The sequence below is a fragment of the Channa argus genome, unplaced genomic scaffold (assembly GCF_033026475.1).
Source record: "Channa argus isolate prfri unplaced genomic scaffold, Channa argus male v1.0 Contig009, whole genome shotgun sequence".
NCBI lineage: Eukaryota > Metazoa > Chordata > Actinopteri > Anabantiformes > Channidae > Channa > Channa argus.
In genome coordinates this window covers 85,580-103,275 of record NW_027125228.1, presented here as the reverse complement: position 1 = coordinate 103,275, position 17,696 = coordinate 85,580, and the positions used below count along the sequence as shown (strand labels likewise).

The following is a 17,696-nucleotide window of genomic DNA, read 5'->3' as shown; positions in this document are numbered from 1 at the left end:
CCAATCAGGCAGGGCACCTATAAGAACAAGAAAATAAAAACAACACATATGGCCAGGACCGTAACATGGTCTACTAGTAATGAAGCACGATGGTTGACAAACCAATAAAGTAGCAAAACAGCAATGAAAGAACAAAATTTGATGAAAATATAGAACAATTTCTATGAATAAATAGGCAGTAACACCAGCTTGAGCTGCCCGTAAACCCAAGCAAAAAAGCTTACAGCACCTGGTATTCCCAGGCAGTCTTCCTACCAAGTACTAACCAGGCCCGGCCCTATTTGGCTGCCGAGATCGGACGAGATCGGGCGCTTAGAGAGCGGTGTGGCCGTAACATGCATTTGATATCATCAACAGCTCTTAAAAACGCTGGAGAAGCAGAATGCATGACACTTGCTAAGAAGAAGATAAATGTTTCAAAGTACAAAGTACTATAACTGTACTGGTCTGTTACGCCCCTTTCTAGGGGGTCAGGGTGCAACATACAAAGATAAATTAGCATGTTCCCTCTCCGATCCCCAAACCAAAATCCAGGATCGAGATGTTCCAACAGAATGATATTTATTTTAAACGAAAGAAAGTGTCAAACAAAACATGACACTACAACTCAGGGCGAACCAAGGCCACTATAATAAACAAAATAAGCCATTTCCCACAGAAAGTGCTAGCTAGCCTGATAGAAATAAACAAACCAAAAGACAGTCGCTAACCCTAACTCCCTAATGTGAAAACAGTCCAAAGAAAATGGCAGTTCACCCCTACAGATTTAATACTATTTACAAAATATACAATTTATAAACAAAACCACGGCACAAAACCTAACAATTCAAAAATGCTAAATAAGGTTTGGAAACCAAGAACAGCAAACAGGTGCTGATGCCAGAAAGAGCCTCGCTAGCTGTTGGGAACCGTACTTTTAAAACTCCAGGAAGTGTAGGATGGACCAATCATCTTCCTGTACTGCCCCCCAATCCGGCCAATCAGGCAGGGCACCTATAAGAACAAGAAAATAAAAACAACACATATGGCCAGGACCGTAACATGGTCTACTAGTAATGAAGCACGATGGTTGGCAAACCAATAAAGTAGCAAAACAGCAATGAAAGAACAAAATTTGATGAAAATATAGAACAATTTCTATGAATAAATAGGCAGTAACACCAGCTTGAGCTGCCCGTAAACCCAAGCAAAAAAGCTTACAGCACCTAGTATTCCCAGGCGGTCTTCCTACCAAGTACTAACCAGGCCCGGCCCTATTTGGCTGCCGAGATCGGACGAGATCGGGCGCTTAGAGAGCGGTGTGGCCGTAACATGCATTTGACATCATCAACAGCTCTTAAAAACGCTAGAGAAGCAGAATGCATGACACTTGCTAAGAAGAAGATAAATGTGGCAAAGTACAAAGTACTATAACTGTACTGGTCTGTTACGCCCCTGTCTAGGGGGTCAGGGTGAAACATACAAAGATAAATTTGCATGTTCCCTCTCCGATCCCCAAACCAAAATCCAGGATTGAGATGTTCCAACAGAATGATATTTATTTTAAACGAAAGAAAGTGTCAAACAAAACATGACACTACAACTCAGGGCGAACCAAGGCCAACATAATAAACAAAATAAGCCATTTCCCACAGAAAGTGCTAGCTAGCCTGATAGAAATAAACAAACCAAAAGACAGTCGCTAACCCTAACTCCCTAATGTGAAAACAGTCCAAAGAAAATGGTAGTTCACCCCTACAGATTTAATACTATTTACAAAATATACAATTTATAAACAAAACCACGGCACAAAACCTAACAATTCAGAAATACTAAATAAGGTTTGGAAACAAAGAACAGCAAACAGGTGCTGATGCCAGAAAGAGCCTCGCTAGCTGTTGGGAACCGTACTTTTAAAACTCCAGGAAGTGTAGGATGGACCACTCAGCTTCCGGTACTGCCCCCCAATCCGGCCAATCAGGCAGGGCACCTATAAGAACAAGAAAATAAAAACAACACATATGGCCAGGACCGTAACATGGTCTATTAGTAATGAAGCACGATGGTTGACAAACCAATAAAGTAGCAAAACAGCAATGAAAGAACAAAATTTGATGAAAATATAGAACAATTTCTATGAATAAATAGGCAGTAACACCAGCTTGTGCTGCCCGTAAACCCAAGCAAAAAAGCTTACAGCACCTGGTATTCCCAGGCGGTCTTCCTACCAAGTACTAACCAGGCCCGGCTCTATTTGGCTGCCGAGATCGGACGAGATCGGGCGCTTAGAGAGCAGTGTGGCCGTAAGCTGCATTTGACATCATCAACAGCTCTTAAAAACGCTGGAGAAGCAGAATGCATGACACTTGCTAAGAAGAAGATAAATGTGGCAAAGTACAAAGTACTATAACTGTACTGGTCTGTTACGCCCCTGTCTAGGGGGTCAGGGTGCCACATACAAAGATAAATTAGCATGTTCCCTCTCCGATCCCCAAACCAAAATCCAGGATCGAGATGTTCCAACAGAATGATATTTATTTTAAACGAAAGAAAGTGTCAAACAAAACATGACACTACAACTCAGGGCGAACCAAGGCCAACATAATAAACAAAATAAGCCATTTCCCACAGAGAGTGCTAGCTAGCCTGATAGAAATAAACAAACCAAAAGACAGTCGCTAACCCTAACTCCCTAATGTGAAAACAGTCCAAAGAAAATGGCAGTTCACCCCTACAGATTTAATACTATTTACAAAATATACAATTTATAAACAAAACCACGGCACAAAACCTAACAATTTAAAAATGCTAAATAAGATTTGGAAACCAAGAACAGCAAACAGGTGCTGCTGACAGAAAGAGCCTCGCTAGCTGTTGGGAACCGTACTTTTAAAACTCCAGGAAGTGTAGGATGGACCAATCAGCTTCCTGTACTTCCCCCAAATCCAGCCAATCAGGCAGGGCACCTATAAGAACAAGAAAATAAAAACAACACATATGGCCATGACCGTAACATGGTCTACTAGTAATGAAGCACGATGGTTGACAAACCAATAAAGTAGCAAAACAGCAATGAAAGAACAAAATTTGATGAAAATATAGAACAATTTCTATGAATAAATAGGCAGTAACACCAGCTTGAGCTGCCCGTAAACCCAAGCAAAAAAGCTTACAGCACCTGGTATTCCCAGGCGGTCTTCCTTCCAAGTACTAACCAGGCCCGGCCCTATTTGGCTGCTGAGATCGGACGAGATCGGGCGCTCAGAGAGCGGTGTGGCCGTAAGCTGCATTTGACATCATCAACAGCTCTTAAAAACGCTGGAGAAGCAGAATGCATGACACTTGCTAAGAAGAAGATAAATGTGGCAAAGTACAAAGTACTATAACTGTACTGGTCTGTTACGCCCCTGTCTAGGGGGTCAGGGTGCAACATACAAAGATAAATTAGCATGTTCCCTCTCCGATCCCCAAACCAAAATCCAGAATCGAGATGTTCCAACAGAATGATATTTATTTTAAACGAAAGAAAGTGTCAAACAAAACATGACACTACAACTCAGGGCGAACCAAGGCCAACATAATAAACAAAATAAGCCATTTCCCACAGAAAGTGCTAGCTAGCCTGATAGAAAGAAACAAACCAAAAGATAGTCGCTAACCCTAACTCCCTAATGTGAAAACAGTCCAAAGAAAATGGCAGTTCACCCCTACAGATTTAATACTATTTACAAAATATACAATTTATAAACAAAACCACGGCACAAAACCTAACAATTCAAAAATGCTAAATAAGGTTTGGAAACCAAGAACAGCAAACAGGTGCTGATGCCAGAAAGAGCCTCGCTAGCTGTTGGGAACCGTACTTTTAAAACTCCAGGAAGTGTAGGATGGACCAATCAGCTTCCTGTACTGCCCCCCAATCCGGCCAATCAGGCAGGGCACCTATAAGAACAAGAAAATAAAAACAACACATATGGCCAGGACCGTAACATGGTCTACTAGTAATGAAGCACGATGGTTGGCAAACCAATAAAGTAGCAAAACAGCAATGAAAGAACAAAATTTGATGAAAATATAGAACAATTTCTATGAATAAATAGGCAGTAACACCAGCTTGTGCTGCCCGTAAACCCAAGCAAAGAAGCTTACAGCACGTGGTATTCCCAGGCGGTCTTCCTACCAAGTACTAACAAGGCCCGGCCCTATTTGGCTGCCGAGATCGGACGGGATCGGGCGCTTAGAGAGCAGTGTGGCCGTAAGCTGCATTTGACATCATCAACAGCTCTCAAAAACGCTGGAGAAGCAGAATGCATGACCCTTGCTAAGAAGAAGATAAATGTGGCAAAGTACAAAGTACTATAACTGTACTGGTCTGTTACGCCTCTGTCTAGGGGGTCAGGGTGCAACATACAAAGATAAATTAGCATGTTCCCTCTCCGATCCCCAAACCAAAATCCAGGATCGAGATGTTCCAACAGAATGATATCTATTTTAAACGAAAGAAAGTGTCAAACAAAACATGACACTACAACTCAGGGCGAACCAAGGCCAACATAATAAACAAAATAAACCATTTCCCACAGAAAGTGCTAGCTAGCCTGATAGAAATAAACAAACCAAAAGACAGTCGCTAACCCTAACTCCCTAATGTGAAAACAAGAGAAAACAATCAAAAGAAAATGGCAGTCCACCCCTACAGATTTAATACTATTTACAAAATATACAATTTATAAACAAAACCACGGCACAAAACCTAACAATTCAAAAATGCTAAATAAGGTTTGGAAAGCAAGAACAGCAAACAGGTGCTGCTGCCAGAAAGAGCCTCGCTAGCTGTTGGGAACCGTACTTTTAAAACTCCAGGAAGTGTAGGATGGACCAATCAGCTTCCTGTACTTCCCCCAAATCCGGCCAATCAGGCAGGGCACCTATAAGAACAACAAAATAAAAACAACACATATGGCCAGGACCGTAACATGGTCTACTAGTAATGAAGCAAGATGGTTGACAAACCAATAAAGTAGCAAAACAGAAATGAAAGAACAAAATTTGATGAAAATATAGAACAATTTCTATGAATAAATAGGCAGTAACACCAGCTTGTGCTGGCCGTAAACCCAAGCAAAAAAGCTTACAGCACCTGGTATTCCCAGGCGGTCTTCCTACCAAGTACTAACCAGGCCCGGCTCTATTTGGCTGCCGAGATCTGACGAGATCGGGCGCTTAGAGAGCGGTGTGGCCATAAGCTGCATTTGACATCATCAACAGCTCTTAAAAACGCTGGAGAAGCAGAATGCATGACACTTGCTAAGAAGAAGATAAATGTGGCAAAGTACAAAGTACTATAACTGTACTGGTCTGTTACGCCCCTGTCTAGGGGGTCAGGGTGCCACATACAAAGATAAATTAGCATGTTCCCTCTCCGATCCCCAAACCAAAATCCAGGATCGAGATGTTCCAACAGAATGATATTTATTTTAAACGAAAGAAAGTGTCAAACAAAACATGACACTACAACTCAGGGCGAACCAAGGCCAACATAATAAACAAAATAAGCCATTTCCCACAGAGAGTGCTAGCTAGCCTGATAGAAATAAACAAACCAAAAGACAGTCGCTAACCCTAACTCCCTAATGTGAAAACAGTCCAAAGAAAATGGTAGTTAACCCCTACAGATTTAATACTATTTACAAAATATACAATTTATAAACAAAACCACGGCACAAAACCTAACAATTCAGAAATACTAAATAAGGTTTGGAAACCAAGAACAGCAAACAGGTGCTGATGCCAGAAAGAGCCTCGCTAGCTGTTGGGAACCGTACTTTTAAAACTCCAGGAAGTGTAGGATGGACCACTCAGCTTCCGGTACTGCCCCCCAATCCGGCCAATCAGGCAGGGCACCTATAAGAACAAGAAAATAAAAACAACACATATGGCCAGGACCGTAACATGGTCTATTAGTAATGAAGCACGATGGTTGACAAACCAATAAAGTAGCAAAACAGCAATGAAAGAACAAAATTTGATGAAAATATAGAACAATTTCTATGAATAAATAGGCAGTAACACCAGCTTGTGCTGCCCGTAAACCCAAGCAAAAAAGCTTACAGCACCTGGTATTCCCAGGCGGTCTTCCTACCAAGTACTAACCAGGCCCGGCTCTATTTGGCTGCCGAGATCGGACGAGATCGGGCGCTTAGAGAGCGGTGTGGCCGTAAGCTGCATTTGACATCATCAACAGCTCTTAAAAACGCTGGAGAAGCAGAATGCATGACACTTGCTAAGAAGAAGATAAATGTGGCAAAGTACAAAGTACTATAACTGTACTGGTCTGTTACGCCCCTGTCTAGGGGGTCAGGGTGCCACATACAAAGATAAATTAGCATGTTCCCTCTCCGATCCCCAAACCAAAATCCAGGATCGAGATGTTCCAACAGAATGATATTTATTTTAAACGAAAGAAAGTGTCAAACAAAACATGACACTACAACTCAGGGCGAACCAAGGCCAACATAATAAACAAAATAAGCCATTTCCCACAGAAAGTGCTAGCTAGCCTGATAGAAATAAACAAACCAAAAGACAGTCGCTAACCCTAACTCCCTAATGTGAAAACAGTCCAAAGAAAATGGCAGTTCACCCCTACAGATTTAATACTATTTACAAAATATACAATTTATAAACAAAACCACGGCACAAAACCTAACAATTCAAAAATGCTAAATAAGGTTTGGAAACCAAGAACAGCAAACAGGTGCTGATGCCAGAAAGAGCCTCGCTAGCTGTTGGGAACCGTACTTTTAAAACTCCAGGAAGTGTAGGATGGACCAATCAGCTTCCTGTACTGCCCCCCAATCCGGCCAATCAGGCAGGGCACCTATAAGAACAAGAAAATAAAAACAACACATATGGCCAGGACCGTAACATGGTCTATTAGTAATGAAGCACGATGGTTGACAAACCAATCAAGTAGCAAAACAGCAATGAAAGAACAAAATTTGATGAAAATATAGAACAATTTCTATGAATAAATAGGCAGTAACACCAGCTTGTGCTGGCCGTAAACCCAAGCAAAAAAGCTTACAGCACCTGGTATTCCCAGGCGGTCTTCCTACCAAGTACTAACCAGGCCCGGCTCTATTTGGCTGCCGAGATCTGACGAGATCGGGCGCTTAGAGAGCGGTGTGGCCATAAGCTGCATTTGACATCATCAACAGCTCTTAAAAACGCTGGAGAAGCAGAATGCATGACACTTGCTAAGAAGAAGATAAATGTGGCAAAGTACAAAGTACTATAACTGTACTGGTCTGTTACGCCCCTGTCTAGGGGGTCAGGGTGCAACATACAAAGATAAATTAGCATGTTCCCTCTCCGATCCCCAAACCAAAATCCAGGATCGAGATGTTCCAACAGAATGATATTTATTTTAAACGAAAGAAAGTGTCAAACAAAACATGACACTACAACTCAGGGCGAACCAAGGCCAACATAATAAACAAAATAAGCCATTTCCCACAGAAAGTGCTAGCTAGCCTGATAGAAATAAACAAACCAAAAGACAGTCGCTAACCCTAACTCCCTAATGTGAAAACAGTCCAAAGAAAATGGTAGTTCACCCCTACAGATTTAATACTATTTACAAAATATACAATTTATAAACAAAACCACGGCACAAAACCTAACAATTCAGAAATACTAAATAAGGTTTGGAAACCAAGAACAGCAAACAGGTGCTGATGCCAGAAAGAGCCTCGCTAGCTGTTGGGAACCGTACTTTTAAAACTCCAGGAAGTGTAGGATGGACCACTCAGCTTCCGGTACTGCCCCCCAATCCGGCCAATCAGGCAGGGCACCTATAAGAACAAGAAAATAAAAACAACACATATGGCCAGGACCGTAACATGGTCTACTAGTAATGAAGCACGATGGTTGGCAAACCAATAAAGTAGCAAAACAGCAATGAAAGAACAAAATTTGATGAAAATATAGAACAATTTCTACGAATAAATAGGCAGTAACACCAGCTTGTGCTGCCCGTAAACCCAAGCAAAAAAGCTTACAGCACCTGGTATTCCCAGGCGGTCTTCCTACCAAGTACTAACCAGGCCCGGCTCTATTTGGCTGCCGAGATCGGACGAGATCGGGCGCTTAGAGAGCGGTGTGGCCGTAAGCTGCATTTGACATCATCAACAGCTCTTAAAAACGCTGGAGAAGCAGAATGCATGACACTTGCTAAGAAGAAGATAAATGTGGCAAAGTACAAAGTACTATAACTGTACTGGTCTGTTACGCCCCTGTCTAGGGGATCAGGGTGAAACATACAAAGATAAATTTGCATGTTCCCTCTCCGATCCCCAAACCAAAATCCAGGATTGAGATGTTCCAACAGAATGATATTTATTTTAAACGAAAGAAAGTGTCAAACAAAACATGACACTACAACTCAGGGCGAACCAAGGCCAACATAATAAACAAAATAAGCCATTTCCCACAGAAAGTGCTAGCTAGCCTGATAGAAAGAAACAAACCAAAAGACAGTCGCTAACCCTAACTCCCTAATGTGAAAATAAGAGAAAACAATCAAAAGAAAAATGGCAGTCCACCCCTACAGATTTAATACTATTTACAAAATATACAATTTATAAACAAAACCACGGCACAAAACCTAACAATTCAAAAATGCTAAATAAGGTTTGGAAACCAAGAACAGCAAACAGGTGCTGATGCCAGAAAGAGCCTCGCTAGCTGTTGGGAACCGTACTTTTAAAACTCCAGGAAGTGTAGGATGGACCAATCAGCTTCCTGTACTGCCCCCCAATCCGGCCAATCAGGCAGGGCACCTATAAGAACAAGAAAATAAAAACAACACATATGGCCAGGACCGTAACATGGTCTACTAGTAATGAAGCACGATGGTCGGCAAACCAATAAAGTAGCAAAACAGCAATTAAAGAACAAAATTTGATGAAAATATAGAACAATTTCTATGAATAAATAGGCAGTAACACCAGCTTGTGCTGCCCGTAAACCCAAGCAAAAAAGCTTACAGCACCTGGTATTCCCAGGCGGTCTTCCTACCAAGTACTAACCAGGCCCGGCTCTATTTGGCTGCCGAGATCGGACGAGATCGGGCGTTTAGAGAGCGGTGTGGCCGTAAGCTGCATTTGATATCATCAACAGCTCTTAAAAACGCTGGAGAAGCAGAATGCATGACACTTGCTAAGAAGAAGATAAATGTGGCAAAGTACAAAGTACTATAACTGTACTGGTCTGTTACGCCCCTGTCTAGGGGGTCAGGGTGCAACATACAAAGATAAATTAGCATGTTCCCTCTCCGATCCCCAAACCAAAATCCAGGATCGAGATGTTCCAACAGAATGATATTTATTTTAAACGAAAGAAAGTGTCAAACAAAACATGACACTACAACTCAGGGCGAACCAAGGCCAACATAATAAACAAAATAAGCAATTTCCCACAGAAAGTGCTAGCTAGCCTGATAGAAAGAAACAAACCAAAAGACAGTCGCTAACCCTAACTCCCTAATGTGAAAACAAGAGAAAACAATCAAAAGAAAAATGGCAGTCCACCCCTACAGATTTAATACTATTTACAAAATATACAATTTATAAACAAAACCACGGCACAAAACCTAACAATTCAAAAATGCTAAATAAGGTTTGGAAACCAAGAACAGCAAACAGGTGCTGATGCCAGAAAGAGCCTCGCTAGCTGTTGGGAACCGTACTTTTAAAACTCCAGGAAGTGTAGGATGGACCAATCAGCTTCCTGTACTGCCCCCCAATCCGGCCAATCAGGCAGGGCACCTATAAGAACAAGAAAATAAAAACAACACATATGGCCAGGACCGTAACATGGTCTACTAGTAATGAAGCACGATGGTCGGCAAACCAATAAAGTAGCAAAACAGCAATGAAAGAACAAAATTTGATGAAAATATAGAACAATTTCTACGAATAAATAGGCAGTAACACCAGCTTGTGCTGCCCGTAAACCCAAGCAAAAAAGCTTACAGCACCTGGTATTCCCAGGCGGTCTTCCTACCAAGTACTAACCAGGCCCGGCTCTATTTGGCTGCCGAGATCGGACGAGATCGGGCGTTTAGAGAGCGGTGTGGCCGTAAGCTGCATTTGATATCATCAACAGCTCTTAAAAACGCTGGAGAAGCAGAATGCATGACACTTGCTAAGAAGAAGATAAATGTGGCAAAGTACAAAGTACTATAACTGTACTGGTCTGTTACGCCCCTGTCTAGGGGGTCAGGGTGCAACATACAAAGATAAATTAGCATGTTCCCTCTCCGATCCCCAAACCAAAATCCAGGATCGAGATGTTCCAACAGAATGATATTTATTTTAAACGAAAGAAAGTGTCAAACAAAACATGACACTACAACTCAGGGCGAACCAAGGCCAACATAATAAACAAAATAAGCAATTTCCCACAGAAAGTGCTAGCTAGCCTGATAGAAAGAAACAAACCAAAAGACAGTCGCTAACCCTAACTCCCTAATGTGAAAACAGTTCAAAGAAAATGGCAGTTCACCCCTACAGATTTAATACTATTTACAAAATATACAATTTATAAACAAAACCACGGCACAAAACCTAACGATTCAAAAATGCTAAATAAGATTTGGAAACCAAGAACAGCAAACAGGTGCTGCTGCCATAAAGAGCCTCGCTAGCTGTTGGGAACCGTACTTTTAAAACTCCAGGAAGTGTAGGATGGACCAATCAGCTTCCTGTACTTCCCCCAAATCCGGCCAATCAGGCAGGGCACCTATAAGAACAAGAAAATAAAAACAACACATATGGCCAGGACCGTAACATGGTCTACTAGTAATGAAGCACGATGGTTGACAAACCAATAAAGTAGCAAAACAGCAATGAAAGAACAAAATTTTATGAAAATATAGAACAATTTCTATGAATAAATAGGCAGTAACACCAGCTTGAGCTGCCCGTAAACCCAAGCAAAAAAAGCTTACAGCACCTGGTATTCCCAGGCGGTCTTCCTACCAAGTACTAACCAGGCCCGGCCCTATTTGGCTGCCAAGATCGGACGAGATCGGGCGCTTAGAGAGCGGTGTGGCCGTAACATGCATTTGACATCATCAACAGCTCTTAAAAACGCTAGAGAAGCAGAATGCATGACACTTGCTAAGAAGAAGATAAATGTGGCAAAGTACAAAGTACTATAACTGTACTGGTCTGTTACGCCCCTGTCTAGGGGGTCAGGGTGAAACATACAAAGATAAATTTGCATGTTCCCTCTCCGATCCTCAAACCAAAATCCAGGATTGAGATGTTCCAACAGAATGATATTTATTTTAAACGAAAGAAAGTGTCAAACAAAACATGATACTACAACTCAGGGCGAACCAAGGCCAACATAATAAACAAAATAAGCCATTTCCCACAGAAAGTGCTAGCTAGCCTGATAGAAATAAACAAACCAAAAGATAGTCGCTAACCCTAACTCCCTAATGTGAAAACAAGAGAAAACAATCAAAAGAAAATGGCAGTCCACCCCTACAAATTTAATACTATTTACAAAATATACAATTTATAAACAAAACCACGGCACAAAACCTAACAATTCAAAAATGCTAAATAAGATTTGGAAACCAAGAACAGCAAACAGTTGCTGCTGCCAGAAAGAGCCTCGCTAGCTGTTGGGAACCGTACTTTTAAAACTCCAGGAAGTGTAGGATGGACCAATCAGCTTCCTGTACTTCCCCCAAATCCGGCCAATCAGGCAGGGCACCTATAAGAACAAGAAAATAAAAACAACACATATGGCCAGGACCGTAACATGGTCTACTAGTAATGAAGCACGATGGTTGACAAACCAATCAAGTAGCAAAACAGCAATGAAAGAACAAAATTTGATGAAAATATAGAACAATTTCTATGAATAAATAGGCAGTAACACCAGCTTGAGCTGCCCGTAAACCCAAGCAAAAAAGCTTACAGCACCTGGTATTCCCAGGCGGTCTTCCTACCAAGTACTAACCAGGCCCGGCCCTATTTGGCTGCCGAGATCGGACGAGATCGGGCGCTTAGAGAGCGGTGTGGCCGTAACATGCATTTGACATCATCAACAGCTCTTAAAAACGCTAGAGAAGCAGAATGCATGACACTTGCTAAGAAGAAGATAAATGTGGCAAAGTACAAACTACTATAACTGTACTGGTCTGTTACGCCCCTTTCTAGGGGGTCAGGGTGCAACATACAAAGATAAATTAGCATGTTCCCTCTCCGATCCCCAAACCAAAATCCAGGATCGAGATGTTCCAACAGAATGATATTTATTTTAAACGAAAGAAAGTGTCAAACAAAACATGACACTACAACTCAGGGCGAACCAAGGCCAACATAATAAACAAAATAAGCCATTTCCCACAGAAAGTGCTAGCTAGCCTGATAGAAAAAAACAAACCAAAAGACAGTCGCTAACCCTAACTCCCTAATGTGAAAACAGTCCAAAGAAAATGGCAGTTCACCCCTACAAATTTAATACTATTTACAAAATATACAATTTATAAACAAAACCACGGCACAAAACCTAACAATGCAAAAATGCTAAATAAGATTTGGAAACCAAGAACAGCAAACAGGTGCTGCTGCCAGAAAGAGCCTCGCTAGCTGTTGGGAACCGTACATTTAAAACTCCAGGAAGTGTAGGATGGACCAATCAGCATCCTGTACTTCCCCCAAATCCGGCCAATCAGGCAGGGCACCTATAAGAACAAGAAAATAAAAACAACACATATGGCCAGGACCGTAACATGGTCTACTAGTAATGAAGCACGATGGTTGACAAACCAATAAAGTAGCAAAACAGCAATGAAAGAACAAAATTTGATGAAAATATAGAACAATTTCTATGAATAAATAGGCAGTAACACCAGCTTGAGCTGCCCGTAAACCCAAGCAAAAAAGCTTACAGCACCTGGTATTCCCAGGCGGTCTTCCTACCAAGTACTAACCAGGCCCGGCCCTATTTGGCTGCCGAGATCGGACGAGATCGGGCGCTTAGAGAGCGGTGTGGCCGTAACATGCATTTGATATCATCAACAGCTCTTAAAAACGCTGGAGAAGCAGAATGCATGACACTTGCTAAGAAGAAGATAAATGTGTCAAAGTACAAAGTACTATAACTGTACTGGTCTGTTACGCCCCTTTCTAGGGGGTCAGGGTGCAACATACAAAGATAAATTAGCATGTTCCCTCTCCGATCCCCAAACCAAAATCCAGGATCGAGATGTTCCAACAGAATGATATTTATTTTAAACGAAAGAAAGTGTCAAACAAAACATGACACTACAACTCAGGGCGAACCAAGGCCAACATAATAAACAAAATAAGCCATTTCCCACAGAAAGTGCTAGCTAGCCTGATAGAAATAAACAAACCAAAAGATAGTCGCTAACCCTAACTCCCTAATGTGAAAACAAGAGAAAACAATCAAAAGAAAATGGCAGTCCACCCCTACAGATTTAATACTATTTACAAAATATACAATTTATAAACAAAACCACGGCACAAAACCTAACAATTCAAAAATGCTAAATAAGATTTGGAAACCAAGAACAGCAAACAGGTGCTGCTGCCAGAAAGAGCCTCGCTAGCTGTTGGGAACCGTACATTTAAAACTCCAGGAAGTGTAGGATGGACCAATCAGCTTCCTGTACTTCCCCCAAATCCGGCCAATCAGGCACGGCACCTATAAGAACAAGAAAATAAAAACAACACATATGGCCAGGACCGTAACATGGTCTACTAGTAATGAAGCACGATGGTTGACAAACCAATAAAGTAGCAAAACAGCAATGAAAGAACAAAATTTGATGAAAATATAGAACAATTTCTATGAATAAATAGGCAGTAACACCAGCTTGTGCTGCCCGTAAACCCAAGCAAAGAAGCTTACAGCACCTGGTATTCCCAGGCGGTCTTCCTACCAAGTACTAACAAGGCCCGGCCCTATTTGGCTGCCGAGATCGGACGGGATCGGGCGCTTAGAGAGCAGTGTGGCCATAAGCTGCATTTGACATCATCAACAGCTCTCAAAAACGCTGGAGAAGCAGAATGCATGACACTTGCTAAGAAGAAGATAAATGTGGCAAAGTACAAAGCACTATAACTGTACTGGTCTGTTACGCCCCTGTCTAGGGGGTCAGGGTGCAACATACAAAGATAAATTAGCATGTTCCCTCTCGGATCCCCAAACCAAAATCCAGGATCGAGATGTTCCAACAGAATGATATTTATTTTAAACGAAAGAAAGTGTCAAACAAAACATGACACTACAACTCAGGGCGAACCAAGGCCAACATAATAAACAAAATAAGCCATTTCCCACAGAAAGTGCTAGCTAGCCTAATAGAAATAAACAAACCAAAAGACAGTCGCTAACCCTAACTCCCTAATGTGAAAACAGTCCAAAGAAAATGGTAGTTCACCCCTACAGATTTAATACTATTTACAAAATATACAATTTATAAACAAAACCACGGCACAAAACCTAACAATTCAGAAATACTAAATAAGGTTTGGAAACAAAGAACAGCAAACAGGTGCTGATGCCAGAAAGAGCCTCGCTAGCTGTTGGGAACCGTACTTTTAAAACTCCAGGAAGTGTAGGATGGACCACTCAGCTTCCGGTACTGCCCCCAAATCCAGCCAATCAGGCAGGGCACCTATAAGAACAAGAAAATAAAAACAACACATATGGCCATGACCGTAACATGGTCTACTAGTAATGAAGCACGATGGTTGACAAACCAATAAAGTAGCAAAACAGCAATGAAAGAACAAAATTTGATGAAAATATAGAACAATTTCTATGAATAAATAGGCAGTAACACCAGCTTGAGCTGCCCGTAAACCCAAGCAAAAAAGCTTACAGCACCTGGTATTCCCAGGCGGTCTTCCTACCAAGTACTAACCAGGCCCGGCCCTATTTGGCTGCTGAGATCGGACGAGATCGGGCGCTCAGAGAGCGGTGTGGCCGTAAGCTGCATTTGACATCATCAACAGCTCTTAAAAACGCTGGAGAAGCAGAATGCATGACACTTGCTAAGAAGAAGATAAATGTGGCAAAGTACAAAGTACTATAACTGTACTGGTCTGTTACGCCCCTGTCTAGGGGGTCAGGGTGCAACATACAAAGATAAATTAGCATGTTCCCTCTCCGATCCCCAAACCAAAATCCAGAATCGAGATGTTCCAACAGAATGATATTTATTTTAAACGAAAGAAAGTGTCAAACAAAACATGACACTACAACTCAGGGCGAACCAAGGCCAACATAATAAACAAAATAAGCCATTTCCCACAGAAAGTGCTAGCTAGCCTGATAGAAATAAACAAACCAAAAGATAGTCGCTAACCCTAACTCCCTAATGTGAAAACAAGAGAAAACAATCAAAAGAAAATGGCAGTCCACCCCTACAGATTTAATACTATTTACAAAATATACAATTTATAAACAAAACCACGGCACAAAACCTAACAATTCAAAAATGCTAAATAAGATTTGGAAACCAAGAACAGCAAACAGGTGCTGCTGCCAGAAAGAGCCTCGCTAGCTGTTGGGAACCGTACTTTTAAAACTCCAGGAAGTGTAGGATGGACCAATCAGCTTCCTGTACTTCCCCCAAATCCGGCCAATCAGGCAGGGCACCTATAAGAACAAGAAAATAAAAACAACACATATGGCCAGGACCGTAACATGGTCTACTAGTAATGAAGCACGATGGTTGACAAACCAATAAAGTAGCAAAACAGCAATGAAAGAACAAAATTTGATGAAAATATAGAACAATTTCTATGAATAAATAGGCAGTAACACCAGCTTGAGCTGCCCGTAAACCCAAGCAAAAAAGCTTACAGCACCTGGTATTCCCAGGCGGTCTTCCTACCAAGTACTAACCAGGCCCGGCCCTATTTGGCTGCCGAGATCGGACGAGATCGGGCGCTTAGAGAGCGGTGTGGCCGTAACATGCATTTGACATCATCAACAGCTCTTAAAAACGCTAGAGAAGCAGAATGCATGACACTTGCTAAGAAGAAGATAAATGTGGCAAAGTACAAAGTACTATAACTGTACTGGTCTGTTACGCCCCTGTCTAGGGGGTCAGGGTGAAACATACAAAGATAAATTTGCATGTTCCCTCTCCGATCCCCAAACCAAAATCCAGGATTGAGATGTTCCAACAGAATGATATTTATTTTAAACGAAAGAAAGTGTCAAACAAAACATGACACTACAACTCAGGGCGAACCAAGGCCAACATAATAAACAAAATAAGCCATTTCCCACAGAAAGTGCTAGCTAGCCTGATAGAAAGAAACAAACCAAAAGACAGTCGCTAACCCTAACTCCCTAATGTGAAAACAAGAGAAAACAATCAAAAGAAAAATGGCAGTCCACCCCTACAGATTTAATACTATTTACAAAATATACAATTTATAAACAAAACCACGGCACAAAACCTAACAATTCAAAAATGCTAAATAAGGTTTGGAAACCAAGAACAGCAAACAGGTGCTGATGCCAGAAAGAGCCTCGCTAGCTGTTGGGAACCATACTTTTAAAACTCCAGGAAGTGTAGGATGGACCAATCAGCTTCCTGTACTGCCCCCCAATCCAGCCAATCAGGCAGGGCACCTATAAGAACAAGAAAATAAAAGCAACACATATGGCCAGGACCGTAACATGGTCTACTAGTAATGAAGCACGATGGTTGGCAAACCAATAAAGTAGCAAAACAGCAATGAAAGAACAAAATTTGATGAAAATATAGAACAATTTCTATGAATAAATAGGCAGTAACACCAGCTTGTGCTGCCCGTAAACCCAAGCAAAAAAGCTTACAGCACCTGGTATTCCCAGGCGGTCTTCCTACCAAGTACTAACCAGGCCCGGCTCTATTTGGCTGCCGAGATCGGACGAGATCGGGCGCTTAGAGAGCGGTGTGGCCGTAAGCTGCATTTGATATCATCAACAGCTCTTAAAAACGCTGGAGAAGCAGAATGCATGACACTTGCTAAGAAGAAGATAAATGTGGCAAAGTACAAAGTACTATAACTGTACTGGTCTGTTACGCCCCTGTCTAGGGGGTCAGGGTGAAACATACAAAGATAAATTTGCATGTTCCCTCTCCGATCCCCAAACCAAAATCCAGGATTGAGATGTTCCAACAGAATGATATTTATTTTAAACGAAAGAAAGTGTCAAACAAAACATGACACTACAACTCAGGGCGAACCAAGGCCAACATAATAAACAAAATAAGCCATTTCCCACAGAAAGTGCTAGCTAGCCTGATAGAAAGAAACAAACCAAAAGACAGTCGCTAACCCTAACTCCCTAATGTGAAAACAAGAGAAAACAATCAAAAGAAAAATGGCAGTCCACCCCTACAGATTTAATACTATTTACAAAATATACAATTTATAAACAAAACCACGGCACAAAACCTAACAATTCAAAAATGCTAAATAAGGTTTGGAAACCAAGAACAGCAAACAGGTGCTGATGCCAGAAAGAGCCTCGCTAGCTGTTGGGAACCATACTTTTAAAACTCCAGGAAGTGTAGGATGGACCAATCAGCTTCCTGTACTGCCCCCCAATCCAGCCAATCAGGCAGGGCACCTATAAGAACAAGAAAATAAAAGCAA

General features: G+C 41.6%; 18 pseudogenes; all 18 read right to left on the bottom strand.

The window, feature by feature from the left end:
- Positions 1-217: 217 nt before the first annotated feature.
- LOC137110786 (5S ribosomal RNA) lies at positions 218-336 on the bottom strand (annotated as a pseudogene).
- An 857-nt stretch (positions 337-1,193) lies between these two features.
- On the bottom strand, positions 1,194-1,312 carry LOC137110767 (5S ribosomal RNA; annotated as a pseudogene).
- An 857-nt stretch (positions 1,313-2,169) lies between these two features.
- On the bottom strand, positions 2,170-2,288 carry LOC137110152 (5S ribosomal RNA; annotated as a pseudogene).
- Positions 2,289-3,145: 857 nt separating this feature from the next.
- LOC137110322 (5S ribosomal RNA) lies at positions 3,146-3,264 on the bottom strand (annotated as a pseudogene).
- Positions 3,265-4,121: 857 nt separating this feature from the next.
- On the bottom strand, positions 4,122-4,240 carry LOC137110850 (5S ribosomal RNA; annotated as a pseudogene).
- Positions 4,241-5,107: 867 nt separating this feature from the next.
- Positions 5,108-5,226, bottom strand: LOC137110025 (5S ribosomal RNA; annotated as a pseudogene).
- An 857-nt stretch (positions 5,227-6,083) lies between these two features.
- LOC137110172 (5S ribosomal RNA) lies at positions 6,084-6,202 on the bottom strand (annotated as a pseudogene).
- An 857-nt stretch (positions 6,203-7,059) lies between these two features.
- Positions 7,060-7,178, bottom strand: LOC137110024 (5S ribosomal RNA; annotated as a pseudogene).
- Positions 7,179-8,035: 857 nt separating this feature from the next.
- LOC137110160 (5S ribosomal RNA) lies at positions 8,036-8,154 on the bottom strand (annotated as a pseudogene).
- An 868-nt stretch (positions 8,155-9,022) lies between these two features.
- On the bottom strand, positions 9,023-9,141 carry LOC137111308 (5S ribosomal RNA; annotated as a pseudogene).
- An 868-nt stretch (positions 9,142-10,009) lies between these two features.
- LOC137111307 (5S ribosomal RNA) lies at positions 10,010-10,128 on the bottom strand (annotated as a pseudogene).
- An 858-nt stretch (positions 10,129-10,986) lies between these two features.
- On the bottom strand, positions 10,987-11,105 carry LOC137110793 (5S ribosomal RNA; annotated as a pseudogene).
- An 867-nt stretch (positions 11,106-11,972) lies between these two features.
- On the bottom strand, positions 11,973-12,091 carry LOC137110400 (5S ribosomal RNA; annotated as a pseudogene).
- Positions 12,092-12,948: 857 nt separating this feature from the next.
- On the bottom strand, positions 12,949-13,067 carry LOC137110399 (5S ribosomal RNA; annotated as a pseudogene).
- An 867-nt stretch (positions 13,068-13,934) lies between these two features.
- Positions 13,935-14,053, bottom strand: LOC137110632 (5S ribosomal RNA; annotated as a pseudogene).
- Positions 14,054-14,910: 857 nt separating this feature from the next.
- LOC137110601 (5S ribosomal RNA) lies at positions 14,911-15,029 on the bottom strand (annotated as a pseudogene).
- Positions 15,030-15,896: 867 nt separating this feature from the next.
- On the bottom strand, positions 15,897-16,015 carry LOC137110398 (5S ribosomal RNA; annotated as a pseudogene).
- An 868-nt stretch (positions 16,016-16,883) lies between these two features.
- On the bottom strand, positions 16,884-17,002 carry LOC137110149 (5S ribosomal RNA; annotated as a pseudogene).
- Between the last annotated feature and the right edge of the window lie 694 nt (positions 17,003-17,696).